At 42.2% G+C, this 19,416-nt stretch overlaps 1 protein-coding gene across 7 annotated transcripts in view; it reads left to right on the plus strand.

The window, feature by feature from the left end:
• The first annotated feature begins 3,364 nt into the window (after nucleotides 1-3,364).
• The window catches only part of LOC125458781 (E3 ubiquitin-protein ligase XIAP-like), a 40,061-nt gene continuing 24,009 nt past the window's right edge, over nucleotides 3,365-19,416 (plus strand). Inside the window, exons 1-4 of one of the 7 annotated variants that reach the window (XM_059651400.1) lie at nucleotides 3,365-3,643; nucleotides 6,754-6,853; nucleotides 16,687-16,762; nucleotides 18,404-19,039. The gene's annotated coding sequence lies outside the window, so the exon portion shown is untranslated. Of the gene's footprint in view, nucleotides 3,644-6,753; nucleotides 6,854-16,686; nucleotides 16,763-18,403; nucleotides 19,068-19,127; nucleotides 19,235-19,416 lie in introns of those variants that run through there. The other 6 variants (XM_048544432.2, XM_048544436.2, XM_059651398.1 and 3 more) reach the window with 6 other exon arrangements.

A 19,416-nucleotide genomic window follows, 5' to 3' on the forward strand; every position in this document is an offset into this window, starting at 1 on the left:
TAAAAGCAGTGGTGTGCTTCTGAGACTTTATAAAGCTCTAGTTAGGCCCCATTTAGAATACTGTGTCCAATTTTGGGCCCCACACCTCAGGAAGGACATACTGGCCCTGGAGCATGTCCAGCGGAGATTCACACGGATGATCCCTGGAATGATAGGTTTAACGTATGATGAATGGCTGAGGATCCTGGGATTGTATTCATTAGAGTTTAGAAGGTTGAGGGGAGATCTAATAGAAACTTACAAGATTATTTATGGCTTAGAAAGAGTGGATGCTGGGAAGTTGTTTCCCGTAGGCGGGGAGACAAGGCCCTGTGGGCACAGCCTTAGAATTAGAGGGGGTAAATTAAAAATGGAAATGAGGTGACATTTCTTCAGCCAGAGAGTGGTGGGTATGTGGAATTCATTGCCACGGAGTGCAGTGGAGGCCGGGACGTTAAATGCCTTCAAGGCAGAGATCGATAAAATCTTGATCTCACAAGGAATCAAGGGTTACGGAGAGAGTGCAGGGAAGTAGAGTTGAAATGCCTATCAGCCATGATTTAAATGGTGGAGTAGACTCGATGGGCCAAATAGCCTTACTTCCACTCCTATATCCTATGGTCAAATGTGCTGTATTTGGACTTCCAGAAGGTGTTTGACTAGGTACAGCTCAAAAGGTTAAGACATAATGTAAACACCCACAGATTTGGAGGTAGTGCATTGACTTGGATAGAGAATTGGCTCATGACAGGAAACATCGAGTCGGGAGAGGGGATTCTATTCCAGGTTGGTGACATGTGATCGGTGGGGTTCCACAGGAATCAGTGCTGGGACTGCAACTATTTACAATATAAATTAACGAATTGGAGGAAGGCAGTGACTGTACAATGGCCAAATTTGCAGTTGACATAAAAATAGGTGGAAAGTTACATTGTGAGAGGGATACAAACAGTTTACAAAGTGATATTGATTGGTCAGGTGAGTCGGCAAAAAATTAGCAAATGGAGTATAATATGTGAAAGCGTGAAAATGTTCATTATGGAAGGGAGAACAAAATAAGTAAGTATTGTTTAAATGGCAAAATATGCAGAAAGCAATAACACAAAGGAGGTATATCCATGAAACACAAAAAGCGAGCAAACAGCTTCAGCAGACAATCAGGAAGGCTGATGGAATGTTGGCCCTTATTTCAATGAGGTTGGAGCATAAAAAGATAAGTCGTATTGCAACTGTGCAAGATGCTGGTGAGACCACATCTGGAGTACTGTGACCAGTTTTAGTAACCTTATTTATGGAAATATATTGTTTCATTGAAGGCGGTTCAGAGGAAGCCAACTAAGATGATCCCTGGTAAGGTGGAATTGCCTTATGAGCAAAGGCAAAACAGGTTGGGACTCTGCTCACTGGAGTTTATCAGAATGAAAGACGATCTGATTGAAACACACAGGATTCTTCAGGGTCTTGACAAGGTAAATGCTGAGAGGATGTATGCCCTTGTGAGAGAGTCTAGGACCAGACAGCATAGTCTCAGAATGAAGGGGTGCCAATTTAAGACTGAGATTAGGAGGAATTTATTCTCTCAAGATGGTCCTGATTCTTTGGAATTCCTTGCCACAAAGAGCTGTGGGAACAGAGTCCATGTATATATTTAACGTTGAGATTGATCAATTCTTGATCAGAAGGGGCATCTAGGCTGTAGGGAAAGTGCAGGAAAGTGGATGTGAGGAATGGGGTTGGATCAGCCATGATCCTACCGAATGGTGGAGCTGGCTCAAGCGCTGAATAGTCTTACTCCTATTCCTATTTCTTATTGTCTGTTGTTATTGTATGTAGCAGCCAAATGAAAGGTAAACAGTGGGCTAATGAGAAAATAAATTGAATGATATTAATTGGATAATGCATATATGATACAGTGAATGGCCTTCCACAGTGTAGGGTTAAAAATCAGATTAAAGTGTAGTAATTCTAGTAGCAGGAATATCAGTTAGGAAAGGTCCAAGTTAGGGTTTATGGAGGCAGTGTCAATTACCTCCCCACATGTAAAGTATAAATTGGTGAAATGGAGTTCATTTCAACTCCCCCTTTTTATTACGAAGTGTTTCAATGTGAAAATAACTGGCAGCACAGAGTTTTGCTTTCAACAAGATAAATGGTTCGTTTATTCAATAATTTTCAGCAATGGTTATACTTACTTAAAGGAATAAACTAAAATCCACATAGAAGGATTTATGTAAGTAAGGATATAAGTTGGTAATGAAGATCAAAGAGAGATCATTCTCTACTGTTGCAGCAGGCCAAGCTTGCTCGAAAATTCTCCTTGTTTCGATCCCTTTTGAAAAGATTATACTACTGAATTTAGCTCCATGTTCTGAAGTAGTCACATTTCAAGAATACTTGTTATATTGTCATTCTCTACTGCAGTAGTTTGCAACCTATTGAGTAACATGGCACTCTAAAAGTGAGGCAAACAGTTCCATGCGCACCCACTTTTTTATGTCATCTCAATTTTTCCCTTGAGCCGTATGCATTCAGAATATTCACATTTTAGAATAAAAATCCTGATCCTGCACTTTTAATTCGTTGATTAATTTTAATGAGTTTTGAGATGTAATTTTGATTAAGAATATTGTTTGAGATGAAACATTGTTTAATAATGTACATCGGTAATGAAAATCAAAATTTTATGCTCAATTTATACAGGTCCTCATGGCATATTGGTTGAAAACATAGAACATAGAATATCGCAGCGTAGTATAGGCCCTTTGGCCCTCGATGTTGCATCTATCGCAGGTGAAACCAAACTGAAGCCCAGCTAACCTACACTATTCCATTATCATCCATATGTTCATCCACTGACCATTTAAATGCCCTCAAAATTGGTGAGTCTACTACTGTTGCCCTTACTACTCTAAGTAAAGAACCTACCTCTGACTTCTGTCCTATATCTATCACGCCTCAATTTAAAGTTATGTCCCCTCATGCTAACCATCACCATCCGAGGAAAAAGGCTCTCACTGTCCACCCTATCTAATCCTCTGATCATCTTGTATGTCTCTATTAAGTCACCTCTTAACCTTCTTCTGTCTAACAAAAACAATTCAGATTTATATTCTTTCATGTTCCCCATCTTTTCCCCTTTTTGTCCTCAATTCCTGCACAAGCATGCTTCCTTCTGTGACCATTACTCAGTCGTCAGATCCATCTGATAGGCAGTATTGCCACCCAACCTAGCGTGCCCAGTTTAAATAATTTTAAATAACCTAGTCAAAATTGATGGCTTCTGAGCTCTGGAATCCTTGGAGCAGCTTTCAGAGAAACAATTCCTACTGCACTGCAAGGGGAATGAATCCCGGTGCAGCACGAGGAGAACGGGTCCTCGTGCAGCATGAGGGGAATGAGTCCTGTTGCAGCGCTAGGGGAATGGGTCCCAGTGGAGCGCGAGGGGATCAAGTCCCGGTACAGCGGGAGATTAATGAGTCCTGGTACAGCGGGAGATTAACAAATCCTGGCACGACGGGAGATGAACGAGTCCTGGTACAGCGCGAGGGGAGCCGGTCTTGGTGCGACATGAGAGGAACAAGTCCTGGTACAGCAGGAGATGACCAAGTCCTGGTACAGCGGAAGATGAAGAAGTCCTGGTACAGCAGGAGATGAACGAGTTCCGGTACAGCGCAAGGGGAATGGGTCCTGATACAAGACGGGGGGAACGATTCCGGTCCAGCGTGAGGGGAATGGGTCCTGGTGCAACGTGAGGGCAACGGGTCTTGGTGCGACATGAGGGGAACAAGTCTTGGTGCAGCGTGAGGGGAATGGGTCCTGGTGCAGCGTGAGGGGAACAAGTCCTGGTGCAGCATGAGGGGAATGGGTCTTGGTGCGACATGAGGAGAACAAGTCCTGGTACAGCGGAAGATGAAGAAGTCCTGGTACAGCAGGAGATGAACGAGTTCTGGTACAGCGCAAGGGGAATGGGTCCTGATACAAGACGGGGGGAACGATTCCGGTCCAGCGTGAGGGGAATGGGTCCTGGTGTAGCGTGAGGTGAATGGGTCCTGGTGCAACGTGAGGGCAACGGGTCTTGGTGCGACATGAGGGGAACAAGTCTTGGTGCAGCGTGAGGGGAACGAGTCCTGGCACAGCACAATTTATCTTGGCGCAGTTGTGTGCCGGTGCAGAGAGGACTGGAAACTTGGAGCAGAGCGGGATAATTATTGGACAGGCGCTTAGCACATACAGTCAGACCACAATGCTGAGTTACTGCTATTTGAATTTTTTTTACCTGACTGTAATGTGAGTTCTTTAACTATGTTATAATGATCTGATTCCTAACCTATTTTGTCAGACACTGTATGTAATGCTACAACTATTCCTTTTATTCTTGTTCCGTATGAAATTTTTACCTCAGTGCTTGTACCGAGGATGGCGCCTTTAGTGGCAGCCATTGTAAAAACTTCTGTGTACTCTTGTACTTCCAAGACGCTTGACAATAAAAGGATATTCAATTCTATTCTGTATTCTACAAAGCTGTGACCAGAAGATGGCATTCTTCTAATGCAGCTCAGGTAACCATGCAAGTCAATGCCTGACCGGAGAATACAATATCAGCAAGAGTCACCGTGGAATACTTGCAAGCACTTGAATCATCTCTACTTTTAATTTATTATACTCCAAAAGCAAAATACTTAAAACCTGCATGCCTGCTTTCTGACTGAAGTAAAATTAGATTGTGGTAGAAATTCTGCTTTTTATAGTGGCTAAACAAAACCCGACAGCCAAGAGGAGTTTTCTTATCAGTCTTAAATTGGATCTTCTGAAACAAAAAGATAAACCCAACCATCTTAACTATCTCTCTCTAGACAACAGTTTCTGCTGACCTTTTGTAACAAAAGAAGAAGTGGATGTATCCACCTTTTTCACTGTTTTTATTCCTTTCCTACAGGGGAGTCATTAAAACTCACATCGCAAAATGCAGCCTAACTGTTTCAGACAGAAGTGCAACTTGACTTGTTTGCGTAAATATTCCGTAACTCCAATGCAATACCCGTGATGTCCATTATGTGTACACTAATTTACTATAGCAATTTAAAGTTGTCTACCTGGTCACCAAGGTTCTAATGTTTCACTGATCTATTATATAAATATATGTGTATATGTAGCATAATAAAATGTGAGGCTGGATGAACACAGCAGGCCAAGCAGCATCTCAGGAGCACAAAAGCTGACGTTTCGGGCCTAGACCCTTCATCAGAGAGGGGGATGGGGTGAGGGTTCTGGAATAAATAGGGAGGGGGGGAGGCGGACCGAAGATGGAGAGTAAAGAAGATACGTGGAGAGAGTATAGGTGGAGATGTAGGGAGGGGATAGGTCAGTCCAGGGAAGACGGACAGGTCAAGGAGGTGGGATGAGGTTAGTAGGTAGATGGGGGTGCGGCTTGGGGTGGGAGGAAGGGATGGGTGAAAGGAAGAACAGGTTAGGGAGGCAGAGACAGGTTGGACTGGTTTTGGGATGCAGTGGGTGGAGGGGAAGAGCTGGGCTGGTTGTGTGGTGCAGTGGGGGGAGGGGACGAACTGGGCTGGTTTAGGGATGCGGTGGGGCAAGGGGAGATTTTGAAACTGGTGAAGTCCACATTGATACCATTAGGCTGCAGGGGTTCCCAGGCGGAATATGAGTTGCTGTTCCTGCAACCTTCGGGTGGCATCATTGTGGCACTGCAGGAGGCCCATGATGGACATGTCATCTAAAGAATGGGAGGGGGAGTTGAAATGGTTTGCTACGGGGAGTTGCAGTTGTGTGTTGCGAACTGAGCGGAGGTGTTCCGCAAAGCGGTCCCCAAGCCTCCGCTTGGTTTCCCCAATGTAGAGGAAGCCACACCGAGTACAGTGGATGCAGTATACCACATTGGCAGATGTGCAGGTGAACCTCTGCTTAATGTGGAATGTCATCTTGGGGCCTGGGATAGGGGTGAGGGAGGAGGTGTGGGGGCAAGTGTAGCATTTCCTGCGGTTGCAGGGGAAGGTGCCGGGTGTGGTGGGGTTGGAGGGTAGTGTGGAGCAAACAAGGGAGTCACAGAGAGAGTGGTCTCTCCGGAAAGCAGACAGGGGTGGGAATGGAAAAATGTCTTGGGTGGTGGGGTCGGATTGTAGATGGCGGAAGTGTCGGAGGATGATGCGTTGTATCTGGAGGTTGGTGGGGTGGTGTGTGAGAATGAGGGGGATCCTCTTAGGGCGGTTGTGGCGGTGGCGGGGTGTGAGGGATGTTTTGCTGGAAATACGGGAGACGCAGTCAAGGGCGTTCTCGATCACTGTGGGGGGAAAGTTGCGGTCCTTGAAGAACTTGGACATCTGGGATGTGCGGGAGTGGAATTAAAAGATTTCCAGCATATTATTTTCAAGATTTTCAGTATTTTGCTTTTGCATTTGCAAAGTGTCTCTAATGTAGTAAAACAATCGAAGGTGACCTTTAGGGAAGACATTCTGGAGATTAGGGACTGAGCTGCAGAAGGCATTGTTGTCTAAAACAATGATTCTGAAAGAATTAATGTTGAAGTTACATACATTCTGCCCCACCTGATGATCTGAAAAATCAAATGTTAATGTTGTACAAGATTATGGTGGTTTTGGACCAGTAAGTTTATTACATCATTGGGGCAAGGAGTTTGAGTTGAGGAAAAATTGATGACATCCCTCAGATTGGTCAGGTGTAATATTATACAGACTTGTAAAAGCAGTATACCTAGAAACAACTGGATAACATTTCTCTCCTTTTTCTCTTCGTGAGATTACCAAGTAAGAAACTGAATAGGAAGAACTCTGGCACAAGAAAAGACCTAAATCCAACTGATCAACTAAAGAATCAAAGAACAGCCATCATTCTACAGGTAACTCCTTGTTTTCATTGCTAAAATCAAATTAACTTTGAGAGACAACCCATCTTTGTCATTTGGATTTTGATCTTCAAAATTGTATTCCCTATATTTTTCCATCCATACCATTGTATTTGTTTGTCTTAATAGTGAATGAATGTGTGTGTATTTGGGGTCTTAATGGCGATTGCAGAACTCCATTGGTCACCAGCTGCCATCCTGAAAAATACCCATTTATCCCTACTGCCTGCTTTCTGCCAGTCAGCCAATCCTCTGTCTATGCTTATACATCGCCCCTAACACCGTGGGCTCTTGTCTTGTTTTGCAGCCTCCTGTATGGCATCTTATCAAAGCCCTTCTGAAAATCCAAATAGGTGATGTCCACTAGTTCTCCTTTGTTTAACTTGCTTGTTGCCTCCTCAAACAAATCAAACACATTTATCAGACATGACAACACCTTGATGAAGTTGTGCTGTCTCAGCCCTATTTTACTGTGCATTTTGAAGTAGTCTGCAATTTTATTGTTAATAATAACTTCAAAATCTGATGAATGACCAAAATCAGGCCGAGAGTTTCCTGTCTTCAGCCTCCCTACCTTCTTAAACAGCGCTGTATATTTGCCATTTTCAAGTCTCTTGGGATACTTCCTGACTCCAGTGATTTCTGAAAGATCACCCCCAATGTCTGTACAATCTCCTCAGCTTTTTTCTTCACAACTCTGGGATGTAGTCGATCTGGTTTGAGTGATTTACACACTTTCGGACCATTTACCTCGCCAGCACCTTCTCTTAAGCAATGACCACTCACTTACCTCTGCCCCCTCACTCTCTTGGAGTTCAGGTATGCTGCTGATATCCTTCATTCTGAAAACTGATGCAAAGTACCATTTCAGTTCCTTTGCTACTTCTTTGTTCTTCATTACTACTTGTCCAGCCTCATTTTCCAGCAGTCCAATGTCTACTCTTGCCTCTCTCTTATCTTTAATATATCTTAAAAAACTTCTTTCTTGCTGCAAAAGATGAAGAAAAACTTCCAGAAAGTGGCAGCCACTATTCTGACTGAAAGAAAAGGTGGCAAAATCCTAGTCAGCAGTAGAAATACACCATTGCTATTTCACAGAATTTGGAATTCTAAAAGAACTAACAAAGATAATATTACTAATTAATAGTTTCCCAAAACTTCTGATTTTAAAACCCGTTGTCACAGTTTTCCACTCATCTGTTGTGATCACGAATCAAATTGTCTGCAGATTCCAATGGAAGCTAGTCTTTTTTTACCTTTGCATGGACTTTGATGACTTTGACATCATCTGCTGGTAATTGCTGAATACAATTGTATACTTAGCAAGCCAAAAAGAGAGAGTAATACTAAATGTAATTGTTGTGAAACAATAAATCTGTAAGACCAGATCACTTCCAGAAAATGTGCAGAAATAGGACACAACTTCAGAAAAACAAAATGCCAAATACTCTTACATAGAGGTTGATGTGATCACAATAACCCGTCTCCCCGCCCCCTCATTAGAAAAGATACATTGGACAGTAAACCTTCATTAGAAAAGTTAACAGAGGTATTGTTCAGGAAAATTAGTGCTTCAAATAATTGAACAGTTGACAAACTTCATAGAGTGTATTTGTTACAGTGATCATCTTTTCTAAGTTTAAGATGATGACAGGAACAAATATCATGTCCATGTCCACGTAGGCTGAAGAAAAGAAGTTACAGCCTACGTGTCATCTTGGGAAAACTCCAATATCCATCCTTAAATAAACATAAGATCCTTCAAGAGTCTGCTATTGATATCTGAAGGATCCCATCTCCTTCCAAACTCTGACTTTACAAATCTAGGTGTTTCAGAGTTGTATTACAATGTTACTTGGAGCATACCTTTCATATCGAGGTTGTTCCTCGAGGCTGCCCATTTTATCTATTGCCTCTACTCTTGCCTCTCTCTTATCTTTAATATATCTTAAAAAACTTCTTTCTTGCTGCAAAAGATGAAGAAAAACTTCCAGAAAGTGGCAGCCACTATTCTGACTGAAAGAAAAGGTGGCAAAATCCTAGTCAGCAGTAGAAATACACCAGATGAGTGGAAAACTGTGACAACGGGTTTTAAAATCAGAAGTTTTGGGAAACTATTAATTAGTAATATTATCTTTGTTAGTTCTTTTAGAATTCCAAATTCTGTGAAACTATTAATTAGTAATATTATCTTTGTTAGTTCTTTTAGAATTCCAAATTCTGTGAAATAGCAATGGTGTATTTCTACTGCTGACTAGGATTTTGCCACCTTTTCTTTCAGTCAGAATAGTGGCTGCCACTTTCTGGAAGTTTTTCTTCATCTTTTGCAGCAAGAAAGAAGTTTTTTAAGATATATTAAAGATAAGAGAGAGGCAAGAGTAGAGGCAATAGATAAAATGGGCAGCCTCGAGGAACAACCTCGATATGAAAGGTATGCTCCAAGTAACATTGTAATACAACTCTGAAAAAGAGTCTCTACGCTCAAAAGGTTAGCTTTCTTCACACAGATGTGCTGAATTTTGTGAACAGTTTCTGTTTTTGTTTCAGATCACCAGCATCCACAGGTTTTTGTTTTATTGGAACACAAGAAGCATACGAGTTGAAATTGGATATGTGGCTCATAACCCACACTCCTCATTTTTTAGCCTGCATGCATGTCTTGGCTTCAACATCCTTTCAGTAACAGAAAGTGTTGAACTAGTTCCCTGAGTACAACTGATTAAAAAACAAACCATTGTCATCAATCAAGCAGTTGACAAAAGATCCCTTGATCCATGATGGAACTCAAACATGAAAAAGAGATTTGAGATTAACTGGCAGAAGTGAATTCCTTCATATTGTTGACAGGAAGGAGGTCACAGATTTCATGGGACCGATGGAAATGTTTTTCATTTATACCCTGACTGATGAACACTGCAATCCTTTATCTCTCAAACCAGCATTGTCAATGCCATTGACAAAGATAGTACTGAATAAGCAGCAAGCCTCCAGTACACAACTGAAGAAGTGTAAATATCTAGATCACAAGGAAAAGCTTCCACTGGGTGAACAATGGCATCAAACAATGGACACGTTAAAGATCGTGCATACTGCAAGTCCAATGTATCAGAAGGTTGAGAAAAAATAATAAGTTGAACATAGTAGTATGGAGCTGCATACATCTACATGGAAGCCAGAAAAATGTTCATTAATTCAGGACCTAGCACAGAATCCTGATTTAGAAGAAACTGCCTGGTCTGAACATGCAGGATACCCTCTTCAAATCAAACAGCAAAGCCTGGTCCAGAAATTCAGGATTCTGCACAAAAGATAGTGCTTGTTTCAAAAGAGAATCAGCATTATGGACATTCATGAGATGGAAGGTTCCCAGATGGAGTTCTTTTGCAACTGCCTAAGTTATCAGGGAAACGTTCAACTGCACAGGACATTTGGGTAATTAAGGTTCCTCCAGATAAAGTAATGAGCCAACCATCAGGTTCATTGGGAATAATGTACTGTGTGAGGAACATCCATGACATATAAGATCATCCAGCAGAGAAATGGTTTACTGCTAATCACTATCAAGGTCAACAATCCTCAAGGTAATGACATGCCAATCTTCCAAGTCAGAGGAAATGCAATCTGGGAGAATTGTGCAACTTTTGGACCACCTAGATTTGTAAAGTCAGAGTTTGGAAGGAGATGGGATCCTTCAGATATCAATAGCAGACTCTTGAAGGATCTTATGTTTATTTAAGGATGGATATTGGAGTTTTCCCAAGATGACACTGAACTAGCAAATATAGATGATAACAAAGGAGCTCTTACGGTGTGTTGACAGTGTCCATACCTCTTTACCAACTCTAGGTTCAAGGCCCACCTGAAGACTTGATGGCCACAGGAGGTGGATCATCATACTGTAACTCATTCCAAAAAACCTTTAACCAAATTATCAGTGAGAGTTTCATTGTCAGCCAGAATTATGAGGTAGTTTCAATATAACAGACTCCTCATTTTGAAACATCATAAGGTGCAGCTTCTTGCCATGAACAAGCGTTATCCCTGTTTTGAGGGTCAAACGCACATGGAGAGTAACAAAGAAATGGGATGAAGGTTTCAGCAGGAGATGAACTTAGGTAGGCACAGAGTTGGGCAATACTCCTGTGGTAAAAATACACTGATATAAAAGATAATGGTTCTGCCTTCCCACTATTTATTGGAGAAAATTTCTGACTTGGATTGTGAGCAAGCAATACAAGAGATAAAAGATTGTTTGGAGGTCAATGAAAAGGTAGCTATCGAACCTAATGTATTTTGGATCACATCATAAAGAGGAAGTACTTAAGCATGGGAAAATGGTAGATCTTTCGTGGAATGTCAGAGCAGATGCAGGAAGAAATGCCATTAGAAGTGATTCTCTAGCTCTGCCTGGTGAGAAAGAAATGGAATCAAGCAAATGCTATTGTACACCGTGGAGAACGGCATGTTGAAGAAGAATGATGTAATCAGCCATGTGAAAAGCTGCGAATAGGTTGCGAATAATGAAAAATGATAAGCAAAGCCAGAAGCTCCTGGAAAAGCTCAGCAGGTCTGGCACCATCTCTGAAGAAAAAAGTCAAAGTTAACATTTTGAGTCAGGTGACCCTTCCTCAGAACAGGTTATCGGACCTGAAACGTTAACTCTGATTTTTTTCTTCAGAGATGCTGCCAGACCTGCTGAGCTTTTCCAGCAACTTCTGTTTTTGTTCCTGATTTACAGCATCTGCAGTTCTTTCTATTTTTATGGAAAACAATAATATTACTTTGTCACACACAGAATGTTACCTGTGGTTTTGATTAAATGTTGTCTTTTAAAGTTTTATAATTTAAGGGGCACTTTTTTTCCCTGCTCTTACTTCCACTTATTTTACTTGATATTTTTTACCCTGGATTGCAAATGTTACTGATCTGCCCAGTCAGTCCATCTATCTACATCTTCCAAATGTAGAATTAATTTTATCACCACTTGATATGCCCCCCTTGATGGTTTGATATGATCAGCAAATAGCAAATTTGTTCCCTCATCCGTAAACAAGGTAATTTATATATGTAGTCAATAAAAGCAATCCGAACAAACATCTTGGAACAATATCATATTTTCCAATCTTGGAAATCTTTGTACCCTGACTTTTGCTTTATGTCTTTCAATTTAGCGACAACACAGTTTTAGAGTAGCCTTTCTTGCAATCTCAGTGTAAGAAGTAATTTTTTCAGGCCATGTTTTCCATGTGGATACACGACCAAATAAACATTAATTTACACTCTGAATGAACTGCGTGAGATGTAGACATGATTTTAAGTTCTGCGTTTTTGACGATATCAGTCCAGTAATTGAATAACATAACTTGACAATATCATGTTGTACTGCCCAGAAGAATGGGTGAAGGATCTTAGGGGAAAGATAATGGGAACTGCAAATGCTGGAGAATCTGAGATAACAACGTGTGGAGCTGGATGAACACAGAAGGCCAAGCAGCATCTTAGGAGCACAAAAGCTGATGTTTCGGGCCTAGACCCTTCATCAGAAAAAGAGAAGGATCTTGTCAAGTTTAAATACCGATGTAGGCGTTTTGGGCCAAATGGCCTATTGTTGTACTGTACATTCCATGTAATTTATGTATCTAACAATTGTTTTGATCCATATTGCCAAATTCCCCTGGATTCCATATCTTTGTTCTAAATCTCTGGTCATTTCTCAGTCATCAAATTGACCTCCCCTCCTCCACTTTAGCAGCATTGACTGACTATAGCTATGTTCATTCACAGTGCTATTTTTCTCTTCTTCTTATTGAACGCTTTGCACATATTGAGAAAAAAAGCCTCATTCATTATGACATTGACCACTTCCAGTTTCTTAATACCTCTCACTCACGCTAACATATCTCCCTCTGACTTCACAGCACTTTATTCTCTCAGATCCAACCCCGAATACTGTCCTCAAACCTAGTGACAAAGGTGCTGTACTTACTATGTGGCAAGGTGATCTCTACCTTGCAGAGCTGAATACCAACTCTCGAGCATTTCCTCCAGAAAAACCCTGGACCATGATCCTACCACTGAACATCAAATCTTTTTCTCCAAAGTCTTCTCTCCTTTGGAGATATTTCCTCCACAGTCTCCGAATTTATAGTCTCCTATTTTGAACAGCCTATTTCTGCCTTCTTCCAGAGTTCCACAAACAGTACAGCCTTCGTAGACTAATCATTTCAGCATGTTCCTGCCAAACTGAACTGATTTATTTCCATCTTGACCCTTTCTTTTCTCTTTGATCGGTCTTTTCCTATTTATGTCTGAGATTTCAACATCACCCATACGTTTTGCAGTTTGCAGTTTCCAGGCCCTAATAATCTCATTGTCTCCATGGATATTCAATCTGTCTTTACACTTCTAGTTCTCATTCAAGGAAATCTTTTCTGCTCTGAACCGAAGTCCAAATAATTTCCATTCACCATCATCTTCTGCCAGGCTGAACATTTTCTCACATTGAACAACTTCTCTTTGTATTTCCATTCTCTTCCTCATTCTAAAAAATATTGCTTTGGGTACAAATATGGGTCCCAGCTAGTCCCTCTTTTTTGTGGATTATATGGAACATTCTCTTGTTTCAGTTCTACTCAATTCCCCTCCATCACATGCTTTTCTTTTACATTGAAGACTGTACCAGTTTTGTTTTCCCATTCTCACTCTGATTTCATAGCACTTTACTCTCTCAGATTTTGATTTTGAAAATATCATCAATTTTGCTTCCAATTTCCACACTTGTCTCATCTTCACATTGTCCATCTCCGACTTTTCTCTTCCCTTCATGGATTCTCCATTCCTTTGGATAAACAAATAATTATTCATTATTATAAAAGCAAAATATAATTGAAGAAGTTCTGAAAAATATTTTGAAGTCATACCAGACGCAAAATATTAACTCTGATTCCCTTTACACAAGTACTGCCAGACGTGTTGAGTTTCCCCAGCATTGTGTTTGTTTCAGATTTCCAGCATCCACAGAATTTTGCTTTTATTTGAATGTTTAATTAACTGCCACTTCTCTTCCATTTATGTCCACCTTTTAAGATGTTCTGCTGTTCTTTAATAGGTTTTCCATTTTAATCTTTCTTCTTATTCACCTTCTTTGTTTTCTACCTCCTAGTTCTGAAGAAGAGTCGTACTGGACTCAAGTGGTAAGTCTAGTTCTCTCTCCACAGATGCAACTAGACTGGCTGAGTCTCTTCTGCATTCTCTGTGGGATGATTCATTTTATGTCTGGTCATTCTTGCAGGTACAACTTTGGTTGTCCTGTTTCCACTAGGGACTTAATTCCATTCATCCAATTTTTACAGCTGTGTTTCATCTGTTTTGATGGTGCAACCTTCTGTTTCAGGGTTTCAAACATGTCTTCAATTTCCCACAAACTTGAGGATATTTCCCACTGTGGTCTACAGGGCCCTTGACTGTCACAATCCCATTTGCTGAACTTCTTTTCATCCTTACATCCCACCCCATCAGTCTCTGTGTCCAATGGATCACGTTATACCAGTTCTACTATCTCCAGTTCGATGCCACAACCAAACAAGATCCCTTTCAGCACCCTAAAGAAATTGTTCCATCAGTCACACCTGAATCATCCCCAACATATTGTCCTTTCTCCATGGTACCTTTCCATATGTGTAGGAAATGCAAAACCGAACCTTTTGCTTCCTCTCTCTCCTCACTGACCAAGGCCCTTGAAATTCAAAAGGTAACTGCCTGCACTTCTTTCAGTATAATCTATATCATCTGTTTAAAGTTTTGGCAAACATCTGTAGCCCGGGTTGTGGGTGAGGTTGTTGATATGCTTGCCGAGCTGGCTTGTTTTTGTTTAAACATTTTGTCACCATCCTGGGTGACATCATCAGTAGAGCCGCCGATGAAGCGATTCTACTAAGCGATGATGTTATTCTACTCTGCTTGGAATTTATACTGTCCAGACCGTTATGGTGAATACAAAAACCAGAAATGACAGTACTTACCATAATGTACCAGACAGTATAAATTCCAAGCAGAGTAGAATAACATCACTTCATTGGAGGCTCCGCTGATGATGTCACCTTGCATAGCGATGAAATGTCTGAACAAAAACAAGCCAGCTTAGTGGGCAAGTCAACAACCTATATCATCAGTATTTAATGATCACAGTGTGATTTTCTTTACATTGGAGATTTGGTGGTTACTTTGTGGAACATCTCTAGTTCTGAGCTTGTGATCATGCATCATTTTAATTCTCTACCTTGTAGTTACACTGACTGCTCTGTCCTTTCATCTGTAATATTCCAGTGAAGATCAACATAAACTGGAGAAGCAGCTCATCTTTCGATTAAGCAGCATACAGCAGTGCTTGTTAAACCTTTTCCACTGTGACGCTATTTTAACATTCCAGAACCGCCATGACTCCAGAGTTGTGTGTGTGTGGTTGTATAGAGGTGGAGGGCTACTGAGAGTGAGATAGCTGAGAAGTGCAGGGAGGAGGGAGAGTTATCAGAGTTATCAGGGCAGCGGGAAATTGGAAAGCAATGGCAATTTCAATAATCACTATCAACGTACTGAAGGGGCTTCAGAAAAAAAATCTGTTCAAAGTTATCATTTGAATCATGGACAGAACTGTCCCACCAAAGTGTCCATTCCAAGGTTGTCCTGTTACCTGGACCATGGAATTGTTCATCTTGTGACCCCATTGGAATTTGTGACAGTGGTTTTGGAACCTCTGCTCTACAGTCTTCCAGAGTCAAGATTAAATTCAAGCCACTTGCCATCCTGACTTGGAAAATATCCCCATTCCTTCACTATCACTGGGTCAAAATCCTGAAATTTTCACACCACACCCCACCCAAAAAAAAATGTGGGTCAACCTACAGCACATGGAGTGCAATGGTTCAAGAAGGCCACCACCCAACTTCTGAAGGATAACTCGGGGCAGGCAATAAATTATGGCCAACTCGCGATGTCCAATTCCCGTGAGTGAATGGAATAATTCAACAATTACCTATCTTAATTTCTGTCCACTCTCTTTTTGTTTCAATTTTTGGCCTCATTTTTCCCCTTTCACTCTCAGATAGCAACAGTTGCTCACCTTGCTATTACGATCTTTCTTTAACCTCTTAGGCAGTCCCCATGAGTTCTGAGGAAGGGTCAACTCACCCGAATCTTCACAGATGCTGCCAGACCTGCTGAGCTTTTCCAGCAACTTCTGTTTTTGTTCCCTCAGAATTGTGTCCATTCTGGTTCAATAGGTTCTGAAATGGTTGATAAATCCAGTTTGCAATCTGCAGTCTATTTCACACATGCAAGGCAGGTAATGTTTGAATAGATCGGAAGTTATGATGTTTGTGCACACTTTCAGACTTCTTTACTTCACATTTGCATCCTTTTGATGATGCTTTCACAAATGAGCCAACCTTTGGATAGTCACAAGGCAGGGTCTCCTGTGGGTTGATACATTTGTTTGTTTTCTTCAGGGATGATTTGAAGGTCACCCTAAAAGATTTCCACTGTTGTTCTGCAACTGACCACCAAGTACAACAGTTCATTTGGGAAGAAAAACAAAATGCTGGACAACCTCAGCAACATCTATAAAGACAGAGAAAGAGCAGTCCTCTCTGTTTTTATTTTGGATTCTAGCACCTATTGGTACTTTTGTTGTAGTTGCCTCAGGTATCAAACATGGGAATGATATATCATGTCCAGTGGAGCTGGTTTTGAGTGAACATGTCTATTTTTCTTTACTTGTCCCATTGTCAAAATATCTTTGGTTTACACTACCAACTCCTTTGTCATTTCAGCTCTGCAGTCTGCCACCCAATTAGTCCTTCCTTTTTGTTACTTTTCCACTTCCCTACCTCCTCGCAGTTGTTTAAGGTACGACATGATTATTTGCATTTTTAACTTTTTTGAAAGGTCATCAACATAAAGTGTGCTGCTTTTCCACATACTTGACTGTAAAGCGTATCACTGGCGTTTTATGTTTCCGTTTTGGGTTTCCAGTGTTTGTGGGATTTTGCTTTGTTCTCATCTGATAGGATGTCACCTTTCCTGCTGCTCTGATGGTGCCTGGCTTGCTGTGTTCCTCCAGCTTCACACATTATCTTTATTAATGAGCTGAATGAGTTATTTTAGCGGCTATTGATTACAATAATCATATCAGAGAATCCCTACAGTGTGCAAACAGGCCCTTCCACACCGACCCTCAAGAACATCTCACCCAGACCCATTCCTGTCTTACCGACCTCATCTACACATCCATGAACGTTTTGGGCAATTTAGCATGGCCACTCCACCCAGCCTGCACACTGTGAGAGGAAAGCGAAGCACCCAGAAGAAATGCACACAGACATGAGGAGACTCTACAAACTCGATGCAGATGGTTGTTCGAGGCTGGAATTGAACCTGGGTCCCTGGCACTGAGAGTCAGCACTTTCGTTTTAAATGGGACGGTGACCAAAAGTCATATTCCTGAAATATTAAATAATTTCCCCTTGCACGCAATGCTGCCGGATGTGTGATCAGAGATAATGAGAACTGCAGATGCTGGAGAATCCGAGATAATGATGTGTGGAGCTGGATGAACACAGCAGGCCAAGGAGCTTCTTAGGAGCACAAAAGCTGATGTTTCGGGCCTAGACCCTTCATCAGAAAACGGGGATGGGGAGAGGATTCTGAAATAAATAGGGAGAGAGGGGGAGGCGGACTGAAGATGGATAGAGGAGAAGATAGGTGGAGAGGAGAGTATGGGTGGGAAGGTGATAGGTCAGTCAAGGGAGGACGGACAGGTCAGTGGGGTGGGATGAGGTTGGTAGGTCGGAAATGGAGGTGCGGCTTGAGGTGGGAGGAGGGCATAGGTGAGACGAAGAACAGGTTAGGCAGGCGTGGACAAGCTGGGCTGGTTTCAGGATGCAGTAGGTGAAATCCACATTGATACCATTGGGCTGCAGGGTTCTCAAGCGGAATAGCAGTTGCTGTTCCTGCAACCTACGGGTGGCATCATTATGGCACTGCAAGAGGCCCAGGATGGACATGTCGTCTAAGGAATGGGAGGGGGGAGTTGAAATGGTTTGCGACCGGGAGGTGCAGTTGTTTGTTGCGAACCGAGCGTAGATGTTCTGCAAAGCGGTCCCCAAGCCTCCACTTGGTTTCCCCAAACCAGCCCAGCTCGTCCCCGCCTCCATAACCTGTTCTTCCTCTCACCTATCCTCTCCTCCCACCTCAAGCTGCACCTCCATTTCTGACCTACCAACCTCATCCTGCCCCCTGACCTGTCCGTCCTCCCGGGACTGACCTATCCCCTCCCTACCTTCCCACCCATACTCTCCTCTCCACCCATCTTCTCCTCTATCCATCTTCGGTCTGCCTCCCCCTCTTTCCCTATTTATTTCTGAACCCTCTCCCCATCCGCCTTTTCTGATGAAGGGGTCGAGGCCCGAAACGTCAGCTTTTGTACTCCGGATTTGCTGTGCTTTGTCTGTTGTATTTGCCTGTCTCATATTTGTCTTATTTCAAAAGATCAGGGCTGCTAATCAGAGTCTTGGTTGAAATTGATCCTCGATCAACCGGAACTGTCGTGTCGTTCATCTCGCTGTTATTTGCGGATTCAGTTGCGTACAAATTATTCTTCCTCAAGGGCAAATCACATGCTATGAAGGGCAGAGAAATATCTAGAGAAAGGTGAAAAGACGACCTATCAAACACTACTGCTTTCCACGGCGAATGCTGTTCAGTAAAACTGTGAAAGGAGCATGGTAGAGCTGGATAAACACAGCTGACCGAGCAGGAACACTGACATTACGGACCTCGACCTTTCTCCGGAAATCTAGATCTCTCCTAGCTCTGTGAAAGGAGCATGCGTGCTGGAGTTGTAGCCTCTTCAGTTGCGACTAATCAAATCGCGGCCACCCTGAGCTTCAGCCAATCGCCGCCGTGTCAGCAATGATTGACAGGGGGATTTCGAGGCAGTTGAGGGTTTCCATTTCATTCATATGACGTAGGCAGGAGTTGCAGTACACGGGTGTGGAACCCCAACAAGGCCGCCTTTAGACTGGTCTTCGCCGTTGGCCGGAATCTGCGTTATATGGGCAAAGTTAACATCTCGTCTCCACAGCGCGTTACTAATTTGAACGTGTGCGAAGTCTCGAAGCTGATGTAAAGCCCCTTAAATTTCTCTATTGACGTCAGTGGTTTCCTGTGGAATTTAAATAACCCCTCGTGTTGTTTCGTTTCGGCTTAATTACAGGCTGGCACGTATCATACACGGAGTCGTATGAAAAACTGATATTTCGAAAGCTGTTGGTATGGCAGAAGGCCTTCCTGCTGGCAATAGCGAATCGGTTAGGCAAGGTTGTACTTTGTTCCTGTGATGGTCTGGGGTTTGAGTCCGTTCGCGGATTAAGAGTGTTGTGAAAATGTAATGTAATGGAATGTCAAACTTCGTTTACGCTCTAGGTGTCACAGGCACTGTGTGTTTGGTCGCGACTCTAGAGCATGCTGTGTATTTTTTTGTTTGTTGCTATTCAGACTCC

The sequence above is a fragment of the Stegostoma tigrinum genome, chromosome 15 (genome assembly GCF_030684315.1).
Source record: "Stegostoma tigrinum isolate sSteTig4 chromosome 15, sSteTig4.hap1, whole genome shotgun sequence".
Lineage (NCBI taxonomy): Eukaryota > Metazoa > Chordata > Chondrichthyes > Orectolobiformes > Stegostomatidae > Stegostoma > Stegostoma tigrinum.